The following is a 19,953-nucleotide window of genomic DNA, read 5'->3' as shown; positions in this document are numbered from 1 at the left end:
AATTTATATACATAGAGGCAATTTTCAAAATTTTTAGAGGGGCGTCAATTGCTAGTGTTTTTCATTATTTGCGGCAGGGCTCACTCTGCTCAAAATGCTAACACAGTTAACAATGGCTAATAGCGGCTAACACAAACAATAATACTAATACACGCAAACAAACACAAAAAGTGCTAACATCAATGCTAATGAACTGCTAACAATTGAAGTGCGTGCGTGTGTGTGTGTGTGTGTGTGTAATGTACCCTCGTTGTTAAGATGCAATTCTTTGTTTTTGCATTGACTTTTAACACTGGTTAGCTTCATTTTAAACACAAATGACGGTTAAAAATCTTACCAAAGCTGTGTTTCACAACCTTTTTAGAGCCAAGGCACACATCGTACATTAGAAAAATCTCACGGCACACCACCAAACAAAAACGCCACGCAAAGTTTAAATACTTAAGTAATGATGATGTCATCTCAATTTACTCATAATTTACTCGCTCGTTGTGAAATGTGGGCCTGTGTAGTTGAACATTACGCCATTATTCTGTTGTATAAATGGCAACAGAGGTATACACAGGTTAATTATACCTTTTTTCCATTTAGTGGTAGAGTAGTTAATTGTTCTGCCTGACAATATACATCTCTAGCATAGATAGATGAACAAAGATTGATTATTTGTACTATATAAATAATTTTTGGAACAATTAAGTGAAATTGGATAACTTCCTGCGGCACACCTGATGATCTGTCACAGTGTTTAGGAATCATTGACATCAAGCATTTCCTGTACAGTTAGGACATTTTTTCCCGATTCTTTTCAATGAGTAACAGAGAAACTGGGTCGGTCCCACAAGCTTTAATGATTCACATCTCCCTTGAAGAACTTGTCAATTCATTTCATGTGTATTCAAATACAAGGTGCACCAGGTTGTAAACATTTATTCCATGTGTGTGTGTGTGTGTAAACATCTGCAATCTATTTTCTGTCAGACCTGAAATGGCTGCCGGGTGCCAGGGCACGACTGTTTCCGCCTCCAAACCCCCCTTCTCTTTTCTTTGGATATCTTTTCCCCGCACACGGTCACACTTTGGCACCTTAAAAAAAAAACAGCCGAGGACATGTTGTCCTGAGTGGTCCTTTATGGTTTCAAAACAGTAGAAACCTTCCTCTTTATCCATTGAGGCGTCCTTCAAGGGCTTCATTTCCATCCATTGATGGCATGTAGATGAAAGCATTGAATAGTGAAAGTGATGGCTCCATTGTTTTACTTCATTCTTAATGTAGCCCTTTTTTTAAGAGTAAATTTTAAATAAATAAAGTAAAAGTGAAGAAAACAATTAAAACAAAAATAAAAGATTGCCACCTTTCAAACTTGTTGACCTATTTATTAAATTTCTGATTATTGTCCCTGATGAAGCTAACGTGGGAATAATTATTCAAACAATACTGAACATCAAGCATATAATCAGATTAAACATGGTATGTTTTTTTTTAAACAAAGAGGGGAAGTTAATAAAGAGAAACAGTGGTTATGCCTCAACTGTCCTCTTGATGTCGCTCTTGCACCACAATTTGGGCAATCAACTTGGCATGTGCTGTGAGACGCTGAGACCAAAATGTGTGTTCAATTAGCAACCCAGTCAACAGCATTGTCTCAATTGGAATGTCAACCCGGTTTTAAGATAAACGTCTTAGCTTTCTTTTATCTCACACTTAAGCTCCCACTAAGGAACTCGAGGAGATAACGACAACAGCTACGTTTTCTTTCCACACACTTTGAATTGATAGCAACTTTTTTTCTTTGTTTCCCTTTCCATCCTTTTGTCCTAACGCAACAAAAACTAACAATAAAAGCAAAACAGATGGACAATTTATGTCTAAAACAGCACAGAGCACTAATGTAAATGCTAATAAACTGCTAACTGTGGCCACTTCACATGAATGCATATCCAGAGGCTAAGACATTGTAGCATACAGAAAACAGAGGTTAATGAAAGCTAACAGCAGCGAACGATAACATTAAAACATAAAGTAAAGCAAAACAGATGACAAATTTAAGTCTAAAAAAGCACGGGGTGCACTGCTAACTCTTGCCAGTCCACTGCTAACACATGTCTAAAGGCCCAAACACACACCAAACTGAGGATAGCAGCTACTGTACATCCCGAGGGCAACCTACTGCTATCGTACAGGCTAGCAGTGGCTAAGAATATAAATAAAACTGAAAAGAAAAGCAAAAACAAACAATTTACTGTATGTCTAAAGCAGCAGAGAACACTAGTAAAAGAGCTAACACACTGCTAGCACTAGCCAGTTAACACACACCTAGAGGCTAACATATGGTAGCACATGGCAAATTGAGGCTAATACGCTGTTAACATTCAGTTAATGGTGGCTAATAATAAAAATAAAAGCAAAACAGATGATCCATTTAAGTCCAAAACATCACTGCCCAACTCGCGCTAAAACACATCCAGAAGCTAACACATGGTTGAGGCTAAAAGACTAATGCACAGTTGAATTGACCCCAAAGTTAATACAGAAAACCCTTGACACCAATTATTATTTTCACATAAGTCAGGGCTTGAATACAATTTTGTGGCATGACTAAAAGACTACAAAAATATGCGCAAAGGTTACAAGTAGGTGATTTTTCCACAATAGCTTGGGATCCTTTCAACAGAGGTTAAAAAAAAAAAAAGGAGAGAAACCTGATCCCAATCCACCTGAATTTGTTTGCTTAGTCTTGACCGAGAGCTTTTAGCTTCAAATCAGCAGTGCTTGTGTGTTCCTCCGTTATCTACGTGTTTGCAGTGTGTTAGCCGCCGCTTAATGTGTGTTTGCTCGCCGTCAACTTCTGTTTGCCGTGTGCACTTTCAATGTATTAGCTTTTCTTGTGGCTGTGTGTCAATAAAGCGTTAGCCTCAGCTATCTGTCTGCTTTCGACGACGACCTCTATTTGTGGTGTTTGCAGCGTTTTAGCCTCTTGGAGTCACGAAATGACCAGTGTTAGCAGTTTGCTAGCACTTATATTAGTGCGCTATGTTATCAAATTGATAAATTTTCTGTCTGTTTTGCGGCACCTTAGCCTTATTAGTTTGCTGTGTGCAACAGTGCACTAGCCTAGAGATAGAAATGAATGTTTTGAATGAATTTCAAACATGAGAGTAAGGGGGGGAAAGTGCGTGGCCGGTTTTAGGAATTTGTTAGCATCTATATTAGTTCTATTGTTTTTGCTAGCTCCTGCTAGCCTCTGTGTGTTAACTGAAATAGCCAGTTTTCTCTCATTTACAATATTTTCAGTTATGTTACATTATGCTTCATTACATTTTGTTAGGTTACCGCCAGTTACATTATTTTGTGATGCCACATGATGCATTATGTTATGTTACTTTATGGTATATTACGCTACAGGATGCAATGTTATGTTAGGTTACACTTAGCAGTAGCCTATGTTATGCTACGTTCCGTTATACTCTGCTTACTTGGGTGTTCAATCAAAACCAGTAGTACCGTAGTCCCAAAACTACTGTGTGTGTTTTAAGGTCTTCCACCTGTCTGCGGCTGTCAGCAGCATTTTCTGCAACATGTGCGCGCACACGCGCACATCTCCTCAGTGTGGGGTCGAGGTCACGTTCTTCGTCCAACTTATCAACCTTTCCTCGAACTTTGGCATGGCACTATAACACAATAAAACAGAATCCCTCAAGCAAAACCGACCCCCCCTTTCCCCTCAGCCCTTTTTTTTTCTTCTTTTTGTCTCCAAAGTCATTTCCAGGCTTTTCCAAATCCCGCTCCCATGCCGCCTCGGCTCATCCAAAAGTATGCTTTCAATAAAGCTCAAAAACGGTGCGTGGCACACTCGCGACGGCCGCTAAAAGCGAGGAATATGTTTGCAATTAAAGAAATATTAATGCACGGGTGAGTCAGTGTTGCGTGCTGATGTTGTCATGGGCTTTGTGCACGTTGCTTGGTAGCGCCACTGTGGGAACACGGGCGGTGGGTTGGAACCAACAGTGAATATCTAATTTGTTTATCGCGATTAAATTAACTTCAGGATGTAGGTCGGTTGAAAACACATTTATTAAATTCAAACTGCAAAGACAACATTTTCAGTAAATACAATGTAAAATTAAAGTACAGGGGCCCTAAAATCGAACCTTGTGGAACTCCATACGACAGTGAGTGGGGCCAAGGCAAACAAAAACTCCTGCATGCATATATATATATATATATATATATATATATATATATATATATATATATAGTTGATTTTATGATTGTTCAATAATTAACTTCATCTTAATCATACATCTACCAAATAATTGTGCCTGTCCCCAGTGGCTGTATTGTTTCTATTGGCCCTAAAAGTGGTCCCAGTGGTGAATATTTCCACGGTTGTACGTTTGCGGCGCCTTCCGTGTTCCCGCGCATACGGTCTTGCCCTCCGTGTCTGCGGGATAAGAGAGCGAACCCAAAAGCCCACACTGCAAATGGAAACAACGTGTGTGAAAACATTCCACACGTGATGTGCGTGACTTAGTATGAAGGAGATCTTATTAGCGTGTACCTTTTTTGTATATGTACACATGTTCTGTGTGAGAGTAAATCCTTCTCCACTTGCTGGCTGATGTCCGGGCCAAGAAGACGCGGGTGACATGGGAACCGAACCGTCTGAATCTCCTCCTGCTGCTCCGCCGCCGGTCAGTAACGTGCTCCAGCTGCCTCGCTCCCGATGGGAAAGAAGGTCCAGGGATGCGCCCCGACAAATGGCCGTATAAAACAATGAAAGACGGTGGGAAAAGTCAGGGCTGTGTCAGGGGCTCTTCTTTGAGTTAGCACTTTCGTACTGTAGAGAATCACTTGGAATGTCAAGCAGGCGGCCGAAATACAGTTTTTTTCAAGTTCACGATGCTAGTGTGGTGGGGTTACAGAAAGGTACACGAAATAATGCTACGTTACGTTATGATACATTATGCTACGCTAGGTTATGTTACACAGCGTTCGATATCATGCTAGGTTATAATCCGTGATTCGCAACTGGTGGGTCACGTACCCATTCTAGGTGGGTTTCAGACTGCTAGCCAAACAATTACATGCATTTGTATTATTTACTTATTTATTTTTGTACAATATGTACCAAGTTCCCACTTGAAATATTAGGTAAGCGACAGAAAATGTTCCTAACTTTTTGCTCTCGTCACTAGTTTACTCTGAAAACGTATAAAGGGTGGCTTAGCATTTGGCTAGCGGGCAACATAGCGAGAATTATGCAGAATTTTTTTTTTTAAAACAGATGCGAAAAGGAGTAGGAAGAAGTAAAAACTTATGTTAGAAGTGTATTAGCGAGCTTCAGTAATTTAGCATCATTAGCGCTCATTTCTGTCTTAGCCCTAAATTGACCATCAGTTTAGCTTGTATTGCTAGTTTTATTGTTATTGTTTGCTGCTGCCTCATTTTGAGTGCTAATGTGTGCTAGACGCTAGATGTGTGTTAAACAGAAATAGCCAGTTTGCTCTCGTTTACAATATTTTAGGTTATTGATAAATGTTTTGTTACGTCCTTCTGTTTCATTAGATTACATTGTTTAGGCATTTTGCATTGTTACTTAATTACTGTATGTCGATGTAAATGCTGAAGCAGATTTGGGTTACTTTAAGTAATATTACGTTGTGCTTTATTACATAATTTTTTCATTAGATTACATTATTTTATGGCATTTTGTTACTGGATGGCCTGTAAATACTTTTACTTGGAGTTAACCACGCAGTACGTCTCTATTCTCCGTTATGAGTCACTTGGTCATAGAAAAGCTCACGTTTCGATCCCTAATTCCTGGTCAAACCACAGTCCAGGCTTAAGCAGGCCTCTCTTTCATACCTTCACGCCAGAACTGTCAGAAACATTTCACGATAATTTAGAAATGTTTAGATCATTTTGCAGTACAGTGGAACCTCTAATGGCAAACAATGCAGAATTTGACCATCAGAAAATGATGCCTCTAAACGAAACGTCACGCATGAGGATTTATTTTTGCGTGTTTGGGTTTCTTATTTATATATAAATTTTTTTGGGTGACTGTTATTTACACGAAACGAGAATACTTGTATTTTTAATAACGTTCCACTACTTTAGTGCAGCTTTTCGGTGAATGTCGGCACTTTATATCAAAGTTAACACATTTCTATTGTTTTTGTTTTGACAGTGGTTTGATATTGTGTGAAACAAAAGGTTTGAAGAGGCTTATTTTAGCGGAGCTATTCTGGTACAGTGCTGACCATAAATTTGTACGGACAAGGCAAACTAAATTCTATGTTGTAGCATCTCTTTCATTTTGGGGTTTCTTTATTTAACGACGTACTTTTTCAACTTATTTTCTCGGGTAAGAACATACAGTAGTCAGCATCTGGTTCAGCTTCAAACGTCATAAATCTGCCGTTATGTTTCCTGGCTACAGAAAGGCTTCTCGGCGATTTGCAGAAAATTGCCAGGGCAAGTGCTGCCTTGGACCTGGTTCCCGGGGGCCCCAGGCCAAGAACGTCGCCCTTGTAAGTCGCAATGGCAAGCAGGTTAAACACCGCCGCTTTACGCTGAACACGGATGATTACCGTATCCAAAAACAAGCAAAAAAAATAAATTCCCTCCCACCCTGCACTATTTTCTGCATTAAATTGACGAAAGGCGGCGTGCCAAAGCACTTTAGGACCGCAAGTTCCCTGAAGAAAAACAATTTATTCAGGTGGAATAAAGAGCATCTATTCATGTGACCGTCTTTCCACTGCTGTTTGAAAACGACCCGGCACGGGCAAATGCAGGTACTTTGAGTGTCAATTAACCCGGATGGCTCGGTGTCAACGGCTTGCGGTTGAGCTCTGGACCGCAGACGGGTTTTTGGAGAATGTCTGGCTGTGAAAGACAGGACGAGTCCTGTGGGGAAGCAGATGGGAGATGTGGGTTCTGGTGTTTTTTTCCACAGTATCTAATATGGGATCCTTCGACGGAGGTATGCCGTGTCACGGATGGTTCAATGTCTTCATTTAGTCGCAAAAAATGGGCGGCGGCTGCAATCGCTGAAAGACCTCGGCTTAAGGATCAGAGGACAGCTGCTTCATGATGTCTCAAAGTGCTGACATAGCAGTGAACCCCACTTCAGACACCAATGGCGTCAGTGGCCCATTTAGAATGGAGACATTTCTCTCTAACAACAATTTTACATTTTCTTTGTTAAAACCGTAGTTGCTTTGGCCCAATGTCACCTCGAGCCAGTCCCACTTCTGACACCAGTGTTCTGATTGGCCCTGTTTGACTGTTAATGGTTCCGTCCAAGAAAGAGCTGAGTCTAGGGAGGGCTTCTGTGTCCCCCAAATGTGTAGAACCAACCTCTGACCAAAGTCATGTCCTGATAAACTATTGCACCATGCCAGCATGTAGAGAGTTGCCCTGTGGGACTCCGTGAATCTGTCCAAGAAAAAGCTGAGTCTAAACGAGTGTTGATCCCACTTCTGACACCTATGTGTCCTACTAGACTGGAAGACTAGTTGCAATTTCTATATTTTCTTCGCTTTGGTCCAACGTCATGTTTTGATGGACTGTCACCCCCAAAAATACTTTGTCTTGCAGTGTTGACATAAGGGCCAATCCCACTTCTGATACCATGTCGACGAGTTGCCCTGTCTGAGTGCAATAATATGTATTGAGGAAGAACTGAAACTAAAGGGCCTCTGTGCTCCCCAAAATAAGTTTTTCAGTGTTGGTCCCATTTCTGCCCATTTCTATGCCTTTCTGTGACTCTTCCAGTCTCTTTGCATCTCAGATGCAACCTGCTGATGTCATTCTTGAATCACGAAACATTAGAAAAAGAAATGTTACCTTTTGCGTAGCTACAAAAAGCTAGAAAAGCCAAATTTATTTATTTTATTACACAAAACAAAACTGCGATTGGCTGGCAACCAGTTCAGGGTGTACCCCGCCTACTGCCCGAAGCCACCTGGGATAGGTTCCAGCACCCCCCGGGACCCTTGTGAGGACAAGCGGTTAAGAAAATGGATGGATGGACGCGAAACAATTTTTTTTTTTAAAATCGTCGCTGCTATGTGAAAAACACGTGTCCTTTTTTTGTCATTTTTATGTTTTTAGGATGAAAGTGAATGCAGACATCCCAAAAACGTAACAATAAAAAAAAAAGAAGGAAAAAACAAACAAACCATATATGTAAAAAAAATTTTTTTTACGTTTTTGGGATGTCTGCATTCAATATCATCCCCAAAAACATAAAAATGACAAAAAAAGCAAGTGTTTTGTACGTAAAACGTTAAATAACACAAAATGTAAAAATCTATAAAAAAAAAACAACCCGAAAACTACATTTATGTCCATTTTTTTGTTATTTATTTATTTAGATATTTACGTTTTTGGGATGTGTGCATTCAATTTCATCCCAAAAACATGGACACAAGTCTTTTTCACATAAAACATGAAATAACATTATAAAACGTGAAAATCTAAAAAATGGGAAAAAAATAAAATTCGCTCTTTTTTTATTTAGATTTTTTTTTTTTACGTTTTTGGGATGTCTGCATTCAATTTCATCCCAAAAAAACAACATAAAAATGCCCAAAATGGACATGTGTTTTTCACGTAAAACACGAAACAACAATAAAATGTAAAAATCGACAAAAGAAAAATGGACGACGGGCCCCAAATGGCCCTGGGCCGTAGTTTGGACCCCGCTGTTCTACGCTTAGTGACCACTTCCTGCTTGATAGCACGGAACGGTTGATCGTTGTTAGCTGCCGTCTTGGTCTGATGATGTTGAAATGTGAACAGGATATTGAAGAGGACTGTTTAAATACTAATTCTAATTGAACCAGGGAATGAAACGCTCCCTTCATGGTTCAAACACGTGTTGTTCATTTTGATGCTCAGCTACTTGTTAGAGAACAAGCAAATCATCCGAAAATTTCACTTTTTGTGTTTTCTCGCCATGTAATCAATCAATCCAGAACTTTTTTTAGGTTCTACACGTTACAAACGTCACTCCCTGCTTTGCTGAACTGCTGCACATGTGTTCGTTTGATGCCGATGTACATTTGCTTGCGCAGTTGCCCCAAGGAACAAAAAGCGTTTCCAAACAACAGCTCATCTCCGCAAAAGCTTCGGGGGTACGCGGTGGCGGCTTTTGAGACGAGGCCAGCGAATGTCAAATGTGAGCACGCTGGTGAGGTGCAAGTGAGGATGAAACACGGGTTGGAGCGGCTTGAAAGGTGGCCTAATATGAAATCAAAGAAAATATGACGTGACCTCCATAAAGGACGTGTCACTCAATCTGCGCTGAGATCAATTTTCGGACCCTCAGTCCACACCGCACACGTTATGACTAATAACGGCAAAAAATCCATTTCTGCTCAAGGCCCAGCGAGTTTGAATTTACTGTCAGCTGATGTATGAAGTTATTATGACAAGTTTTGGAGGAGCTGGCATTTACCGACCGCAAATTAAATACAGCAAGCACATTTTTTTTGATTGTTCTCTCGCTGGCAAAACCAATACGGGCATAAACAATGAGGTGATTTACTTTTCCAGACGCCGAGCAGAAAAAGGAGCAGCTGCCGAAAATGTTCCCACGGAACGCACCGCACGGTTTCTGCGCCAAACGCTGGAGAGTGGGTGCGTGATTACGACAAGACTACTTTGGTGACGTCGTTCCAAATCTGTCCACAATGTGGGTGTCCAAGCGTACGGTTAGGAGGCTACGCTAAATTAAAAATAAACAAGTGAGCTTATGCTTTGCTTTGAACGCGCTCATGTCGTGGGTCAAATGCTAATGCTAATTAATTAATTTAACTTAACTCATTCACTCGCAGCCATTTTTACAGAGGTAATCCCCTTCACTCCCGGCTGTTTTACTGGATTTTGACTGATTTTGCAAGGCCCACAGACTATTGTGTTCGATTGCTATAAGAACATAGAACCTAGCCCAAAAAGATTAGAGTCTCTTCTTCCATCAGGATTTTTTTTTACTTCTATTTCTATCTATCTATTTCTATCTGTTTCCGTTTTGCAGCAATTAGAATATAGCTAAGGTTCTTCATTATTCACAAACCTGTTGAAAAAAACACTGGCAAAAAGAGCTTGTTGCAAAAGGGCCCTGGTTGATCTCTTATACTCGCTGGGCATTTTGGCAATAACAACCATTGTTTTAAGCGACCTTTTCATGTCAGAAGCTGCATCAAAGCCTAACATAAAAAAACCACATACATAATAAACGTATAAATACGTGTTTGGGAGTTTAGGACAAAGTATTACAAAACGTATTTATCAATTTTTTTGGGTTTGAATGAGTTGAGCATTAAAACGGCCAAATACAAAAACGGCCAGCAGGTGGCAGCAGAGTATAAGAGATCAACCAGGGTCATGTTGCAACAAGCTCTTTTTGCCAGTGTTGGATAGATAGAAATAGAAATATACTTTTTTTCCTGATGGAAGAAGAGACTCTAATCTTTTTTTCTTTTTTTTTTGGTAGTTTCTATGTTCTTATAGCAATAGAACACAATATTCTGTGGGCCTTGCAAAATCAGTCAAAATCCAGTCAAAACAGCCGGGAGCGAAAGGGGGTTGCTTCAGTGAAAATGGCTGCGAGTGAATGAGTTAAACATGACTTGGGCAACTATGCTTAAGCTAGCGTTATCTTGCTAGTGTCTCTACCTCTTAAAATCAAAATTGAGAAAAGTGATCGTGTTACAAAGTTGTTAACGGAATGGATTAAATTCACAAGTCAAGGCACCAATCTCGTAGAATGCATAGCAGTCGTTGATTTTTTTCTTTTTCTTTTCCTGTTGAGGAAATTATTCACCAGCAGTCATTCGTCTGACCCTTTCTTTGCATGTGTTTAGTTAAAGCGACCCCTGCGGTTGTGAATCAGGGTTTTGGAATGCCTCCTGTTCTATCGGAAGTTGCTGGAAAAATAAAAGTTGGCGCGCTGTTTCCTCTTCACTTTTTGCGGAGGAAAAGAGCCAAGGAAGGTTTCCCAAATTCTGATTTGAGGCCTTCGATGCATTTGTGTCCAGGGCTGGTCCCGTCGTCCCCGAGCCTTGGCCCAAGTCAAACCCAGAGCGGTGCGACCAAAATCAACAAACGGAGCTATGGGGGGGGAAGCAAAATAAGCACGGATGCCGTTCGCAGTGGCGTGGATCGGCCTTGGGAGTAATCCCGGGAAATTGATTAGTCAAGAAAAACAGCGGCAATGTGGGTAAAAGCTTTTAGAAGGCAGTTTATCTAAGATGTGGCTGGCTCGCTAATAATATGGTAATTAGATCAATATGCCTTTTCCAATGATTTGCTATGAAATGAGACACCCGCGGAGGCCCCACCACGGGCGTGACGGCGCAAAACAGATCCTTGTCTTTTTCAAACAAACTAAGGAGGGAAAATTTTTTACGCGTTTAAGCCTAAGGAGTTCTGCTCGCCGAAGAATTTGTCACGTTTATTTTTTAACCAGCTACCGGAAAGAATTCACAAAGACGGGTGTAAATCGGGAATTATCCAGTAGTAGTTATTTGGGTGAGATGATTTGCAAAGCTAACATATAGCAATCAGATTCTCATACTGTATATTTTGCTAATGTGTCGTCGTCTGTTTCGTTAGTTTGCCTTCTTGGTGCTGTTAGCCTCAGCTAGCCTCAAGTTAGCTACGGTGATGCTAGGCTAATGCTTGTGAATTACAACCAAGTTTACTGGCTACTAGCTACCTTACGTCAGTGAGCTAGCGCTACAATAGATAGCATCTTCAGGTACAGTTTGGTGCCAGAAATGTAAAAACACAAAAACAATATAAAGAAACTTTTGGCTACGTTTTAGAGAAAAAACAAGCTCACTTGAATTTTGAAAACTGTTAGTCCAACTTTTACAAGTATACAGTTATATTATTTTGATGTATTCAACAAATACTGACTGTTGTAGTTATGCTAAACATTTAATGAAGATTTTGTCAAATGCTTTGCCGACATTGGGTATTTATGAGACATATTTAGAAGCAATCGCTTATCGCCAACTACTGGCTTGGAGTGCACATTACAGCATTTTTAGTCAAGATTAAAAAGCTCAGCTACTGTCAATCAGAGATGAGAAATCCATGTCCAGAAAGTAAAAAAAAACCTGCCACTGTTTGGCTTTAGCTACAGGTGCTTGTACTTAACCGGCAGGTACACGAGATCAATACGAGAAACAACCGTGGCTAAAGCCAAACTCTGGCAGGGTTTTTACTTTCTGGACCTGGTTTTTCCATCTCTGCTGACAATTCAGTAGTTGAATACAGACCCGCTGTATCTACAAAGTGTTGCTAACAGACACGTTAGCATTTAGCTCCGCCTGTGCATGAAATCATGCTGCGATGATTCATGCTTGCTTGTCCGGTTGTGGTCATTATCTTCCAAACACACATTTAACTCTCATTATTTTTTTTTATATGGGCACTTTCGCTTTGCTGTTCCAAAAAATGCCAGCTAGTCTCCCTCTGCACATGTTCAAAAAATAGCCAGCCGCACGTATCAATTGCCAGTGTGTATTTTTGAAAGTATAATATCATCCGCTGGGCAAATTACGGCGAAGGGATTCCGACTCCAAAACCGCCTTTTGAATGTTGCTTCTACAAATAGATTAGAGTACGAGTGGTTTATGGAGGCACGCCACGTCGGATAATTTATCAAACGCTTCCCCGTGTAGTAGATGATTTCAGACATACTGCAAGGATCATAACTTTATACCTGACTATTCATTGCCCAAGTCATTCATTCTTCATTCTGTTGTGTTTCTCTTGGCTGCGCTGCATCCAAAAGTACATTATGTGGATCTTGTATTATTTTTTAGGTCCAGTCAGATTTCAGCCGCTTTTGTGTTGCCATGACAACCTAATTCACTAATTTTACTTAAACTAATCGTCTACAATTTGCTCATATTATGCTAACTTGCAATGCTTTACCTCAAATGTTTCTAGCCGCAGCGTAGCATCTTAGTGCAATGCTTAATAATACACGTCAATTAAAAATAATGATTTAAAAAAAGTGCTAGCTGAATGGTAACCGAGCGATTAGCTTAGCCGTTTGCTGATACTAACATGCTAAACACGTGATTTAGCAAATTTTAGTTTAATTCTCCTCTACCTATTAGCTCTCATAATAGCAATTAGCATGTCATGCTAACACTCGCATTAAATGCTATCAATGCTAAATACTACATGGCCTCCAAATGTGATTACCTTGAGCCATGCTAGCCTAGCTTATCTTCTGCTTCTGTCATATGGGTTATTTTGTTACTTAATTTATGTTTATGAACTAATTTAAATGCAATTATAATCTAAGCTCGTATGTATCGTTGGCAATATTTTTTTCTTTCAATGTTTTCAACCTGATTGCGACACCTCAATTTCAAATCAATTATAAAGAAAAAAGGTGCAATCTGAGTTTATCACCCGTCACCGACATTCCTGCAGTTGTTGGCTGTTATCAAGTTAAGGCAAAAATGGGGCAAAGCACTATTTATTTCCAAATGCAGCTTCTCAAATCACTTCTTTAAAGTTCCTTTGGCACCAATATTCCATGACATGGCAACAAAACATTTGTTTTAAACTGAAATGAAACATCTCACCTAACTTCAACATAGTTTCTTGACACCAAGATGGCGGCAAAGCACTATCTTTGAAAAGCAGAAGCTCCTCAAATTCATTTCAACATAGTTCCTTGGCACTAAAATGCCACAAGATGGCGCCAAATGAACACTTTTATCACTTTGGCCTGGGTAAAATAAGTGACGGCGTTATTTAAAAAATGCCAAACAAAACAAATGTTAAACAAGGTTTCGTATGGATTCACACCCTCTCAAGACCCCCAGGGAAGAGGGGCAGCGTTACAATTTGGCTCCAGTAATGAGGCGGGTCCAGATCGGCTCTAAACAAATAGATCAAGGTCAGCATTCTTTAGAAACATGCGGCTCGCAACGGCACCAAGGTTAACGCCGCTCCGCATCGGGAGGGCTGAGCTTTGGTTTCACTTATTTGCCTCCGAGCGAAACCCCCCACCCCCCCCCCCCCCCCCACCACGGGGAGTTCACGCGAGGTCATGTCGGTCAGCCACTTGAAACCTACAGAAGCAACAACAGTGTCGCTGCCCCCAACCCCGAAGACACATTTGAAGAAGACATATTAGGCCAGTTGTTTGACATTTTTGCACTCAACTGGCATCGGCTACAGACGAGCACTACAGAAAATGGATGAATGGGTCACACCAAGGAGGGATTTCATTTAGAAAAAAAAAAACCCTTCAATGTAAAAATGTCAAAGTAACCGACACAGTTGAATATCGCCTCATAGAGACAAACGAGGAAGCTCCTTTTCCGAACCCCAGTATTGCCGACGTGCAACACTTGGATCGGATTACGGTGATTACGCTTAATGTCTTTTTGGCTCCGCTCGCAGAATGGGATCTAAGGATGGGAAGCCAAGTGATGCCTCTTAATAAAAATTCTCAGTTGAACAAAAAAAGTGGAGAAGAAGTTAAGCCGTGGGGTTGTTGACGCAAGTGTGAAAATTTCCAATAAGCGGCGCAGAAGATGAGACGCAGCTGCTTCTTGTCGGGAGTGACACGGTGAAGAGTGATTGGCGGCGGAGCTTGTGTGAGGTCTTGATGGCCCAACTTCCCCACTTCAATTCACCGCCACTTCCTGTCCAAGATGGCTGCCAGTAATGACATGTAGAATTTTGGCAAAAAGTACTCTGTGTTTAAGTAAAAGTATGTACTTGTCCAGATGTGGCAAATCCAGGTCCAGAAAGTAAAAACACAGCCACAGTTTGGCTTTAGCCCAAAGTGCTAGCTAGCTAGCTCCCCGGGTGCTTGTTTACCTGCTAGGCAGCTAGCTAGCTAGCACGAGGGGCTAAAGCCTAACTGTGGCAATGATTTTACTTTCTGGACATGGATTTTCCATCTCTGTACTTGTACTGTACGTTTTAGGGTTGGCAAAAAAAAAAATGAACACGCCTAATTTGACGATGCACATAATCTACTTATTTCCCACCACTGTTATGTGTCGAATAATTACAACAAATGCCGAACCGCCAACTCCGGGCGTATTTAGATCCGACGTCAGCCGTGCATGGCGAGAATCAGTGCCTTCCCCTCGTGTTGTGTGGGCTCAGGAAGGCCCGAAAAGGGGGGGCAGCGTCCATTCAGGATGAGACTGGGGGATGCGGTCACCACTCAATCTGTCCCATATGAGATAAAGCTCCAGGGATGAGTTCAGCAGTGGTTGTGTCCCTGGCATCCAAGCTATGTTAGTCAGCGCTCAAAAATGGGAACAAAACATCATGTCTGGTGATGTCACTGCTTTTATCCCTTTTTTTTTTTTTTGAAGCCAGAGCCGTTTCTAGCCCATTTTTGGGCTAAATTGAATCACAGCGTCCCCATATATATATATATATATATATATATATATATATATATATACGGGATATATATATATATATATACGGGATATATATATATATACGGGATATATATATATATATATACGGGATATATATATATATATATATATATATATATATATATACGGGATATATATATATATATACGGGATATATATATATATATATATATATATACGGGATATATATATATATATACGGGATATATATATATATATATATATATATATACGGGATATATATATATATATATATATATACGGGAGATATATATATATATATATATACGGGAGATATATATATATATATATATATATATATATACGGGATATATATATATATATATATATATATATATATATACGGGATATATATATATATATACGGGATATATATATATACGGGATATATATATATATATACGGGATATATATATATATATATATATACGGGATATATATATATACGGGATATATATATGGTATATATATACGGTATATATATATATATATATATACGGTATATATATATATATATATATATATACGGTATATATATATGGTATATATATATACGGTATATATATATGGTATATATATATACGGTATATATATATATATATATATATATATACGGTATATATATATATATATATATATATATATATACGGTATATATATACCGTATATATATTTATATATATACAATATCGTCGTTATGTCACGATATGAAAAGCAGCACATCCGTTAAAAACGCGAGGTTGTATTTCATTTGTGCAGTTCTAGGACCCTCTGGTGGTTAGTTCATTAGTGCAGTTTAATTTTAAACGGGAATGTTATGGCCGCTGCAGCGATTATCACTTCTATAAATCAGTCATACCAGCAAATATTTTTCAATATCTCAATAAAAAATAAACATTACTTTTGGCCTGCTTCTTGCCAAACACAACAATATGACCCTAAATTTTTTTTTTTTTAATTTACAATATTGTGAGAATTATCGTATCGTGATGTTTGGATATCGTTACATCCCTAAAAAATACAGCATAGCTTCATTATTTTTCACATCACAGCAACGAGCAATCACGGCTGAGTTAGCTAATGTCACATGACCAAACCCAGAAAACAGGTCAGCTATGATGTCATTTTCGGTTCACAGTAAGTGGCAAAATGCCTTTTGAAAGGTAATGTATTAATTGTGCATGAAAAATAATGTTTCGTTGACACAAATTACAACCTCATTTCTCCTAATTGGTGAATTTGTGACTAGTGTACTGTGAATAGTCCGGGGTTTACTGTACTCGACAGTGCTTCAACCATTTCTGACACATTGTTATGACCTCATTCACACATGGATGCCATTGAATGATGCCACTGACAACATGCAAATATTACTTACTGGAGACATGAATGCAAAGTTCATGACTCATACTGTGTGTGTGTGTGTGTGTGTGTGTGTGTGTGTGTGTGTGTGTGTGTGTATCTGAGTTTAAAGCCATCCAAACATTTTACAATCAAAGAACAATCTGCTGGCATACCGTCAAGATGACTTAAACCAAGCCACACACAAAAAATACACGCTTATAATCATTCACAGGGTCAAAGGTCTTTTTTTTTTTTTTTTCCAGAGACTTTCCAGACTGTTGTTGAGTGTTTTTGGATAGTGACCAACAGAAAGCATCTTAGGTCTAATACATGGCAAAGAACTACATTAAAGTCCTGGATTGGACTACTAGCCAAGTCTGTGATGCGTAACACGTTAGCATCGCTCATTTAGACCATTTGTGGATGACCATGCAATACATATAACATGCTAATATAACAATTCTTACAGGCATATGTTCTTTATCCTCTGTGAAGAATAGCTTTGACTTGTATATCAATTCATCACTACGTTAGGGGAAAGTGACTTTTTAATAGTTTGTATACAAAACGGTTGGGTCTCTGGGTTGCCTGTCCACCCAGAATGTGTGAAATTCAACACCAAGTAAATCAATCAGATTCATTAGTTCAAAATTTAACGTATTGACGTAATTGCTCTCTCCAACCAGGTTTCTCCAGTCATGACTTGGAAGCTGGGGTGGGTGAATAACCACCATTTTCAAGTGACTACAGGCAGTGCCAGAAGGTAAGCAGAGCTGCAGTATTGTTGGACGCTTATTAGCATTAGCTTCTGATTAGCGCCACTTATTTAAATGTGCAGTGAGGTTGTCAACAGTGAGCTGATGAAGTGCTGCATGCATAAATGAAGATACAGTGAATCTTTGCTTTTACTGCTCACATCCACCATGGTAATAAAAATCCATTCTTGTTACTGGCCTACCTATAGAGAGCAGTGTGAGCATTGGCTCATTTTCGGGAGACAGCTTTGCCTCCCTAAAAACAAGGTAATTTCCAGCAACTTTTAAAAGTTTCATGCTATAATTTTTTACATTTAGGGTTTTTGACAAAAACCTTATTAACACCTGAAAACAGGTTTTAAATCAGAGGTGTCAAATCCAGGTCCAGAAAGTAAAAACCCTTTAGCCCCAGGTGCTAGCTAGCTAGCTCCTCCTTAGCTAGCTTCCATGGTGCTCATTTACCTGCTAGGGAGCTCGCTAGCTAGGTAGCTAGAAAAGCTAGGTAGCTTGAAAACAGGTTTTAAATAAGAGGTGGCAAATCCAGGTCCAGAAAGTAAAAAACCCTGCCACGGTTTGGCTTTAGCCCCAGGTGCTAGCTAGCTAGCTCCCATGGTGCTCGTTTACCTGCTAGGGAGCTCGCTAACTAGGTAGCTAGAAAAGCTAGGCAGCTTGAAAACAGGTTTTAAATAAGAGGTGGCAAATCCAGGTCCAGAAAGTAAAAAACCCTGCCACGGTTTGACTTTAGCCCCAGGTGCTAGCTAGCTAGCTCCTCCTTAGCTAGCTTCCATGGTGCTCATTTACCTGCTAAGGAGCTCGCTAACTAGGTAGCTAGAAAAGCTAGGTAGCTTGAAAACAGGTTTTAAATAAGAGGTGGCAAATCCAGGTCCAGAAAGTAAAAACCCTGCCACGGTTTGGCTTTAGCCCCAGGTGCTAGCTAGCTAGCTCCTCCTTAGCTAGCTTCCACGGTGCTCATTTACCTACTAAGGAGCTCGCTAACTAGGTAGCTAGAAAAGCTCGGTACCTTGAAAACAGGTTTTAAATAAGAGGTGGCAAATCCAGGTCCAGAAAGTAAAAAACCCTGCCACGGTTTGGCTTTAGCCCCAGGTGCTAGCTAGCTAGCTCCCATGGTGCTCGTTTACCTGCTGGGGAGCTAGCCAGCTAGGTAGCTAGCATCAGGGGCTAAAGCCAAACTGTGGCAGGGTTTTTACTTTCTGGACCTCAATTTGCCATTTCTGATTTGTCATAAACCCTAATTTAAAAAAATGATAGCATGAAACTTAAAAAAGTTGCTGGAAATGACCTTGTTTTGAGGGGGGGAGCTGTCTTATAAAAATGAGCCACTGCTCACACACTGTATGTATCACACTATAGGTAGGCCAGTAACAAGAATGGATTTTAATACCGTAACGGAGGTGAGCAGTCAAAGCAGTGTTTCAAATTGTGAACAAATTTGCATACTCTTATGTTATCGCTAAGCTCGGGTCAAACATGATTTGGAAACTACACTTGCCAGATGTGCCCCCTAATGAAATCGCATCCAATTTGAGGTTCGCGTTGGCATTACTTCCTCGCGTCGACGCCGGCCGGCGCAAAGGGGGTGTCGAGAGCGCCACGAACATAAACATGAGGTCTGGAAGAGAAAACGTCTTCGCCGTCCAAGAGCTCCGTGTTCTGCAACGTTGGCGACTTTTGAATCCAAAAAGGAAACGTTGCCATTGCGAGGCATCTGGGCAGTGAAAATTGAATTAAGAGCCCTCCAACCCTCACACATAAATTACATCAACTCTCCATTGGTTTTTAATTTGGAAAGCGTTACATTAAACATTTTATTTTGCGATTTGGAACAAATTTACTTGAGCATTCATCTTGTTTTACAGCGAAAAAAAAACACAAATCCAACAGAGATTGATGATCTCAAAACAAAGCAAAATCTGCTTGTTTTGCAAATGCAAAGATATTTTTGTTCCTACCAAGCAGTTTTTGTAGGAGAGAATTAGTATTTGTTTTTCTTAACACTCTTAGGAGCGTATTATAACTTATGAGTAAGTTAGGCTTAGAATATGGAATACCATAATACTCAAGGTGTTAGTCATATAAATAAATACATATATTTTTAAGTTGTGACGGTCGAGTTTCGATTTCAGGCCAATATCGGGTCCTTAATAGTGCTAATACCAGCCACTTGCATAAGGCAATAAATTCTGACATTAAGTCCTCCTCACTAGTAGGGGGCGCTACACTGTCGAATAATCATCATGTGTGTCAGAAAGGGGAAAAAAAATACATGTCACGTATTAGTGATATTGGTGAGTACTCAAAATAGTTTAGGTCTAAAAAAAACATTCCTATAGTTTTAATACACTGGTATTTATTT

Source organism: Vanacampus margaritifer, chromosome 10 (assembly GCF_051991255.1).
Source record: "Vanacampus margaritifer isolate UIUO_Vmar chromosome 10, RoL_Vmar_1.0, whole genome shotgun sequence".
In the NCBI taxonomy this organism is placed as follows: Eukaryota; Metazoa; Chordata; class Actinopteri; order Syngnathiformes; family Syngnathidae; genus Vanacampus; species Vanacampus margaritifer.
Note: the sequence above shows the minus strand (reverse complement) of the source record.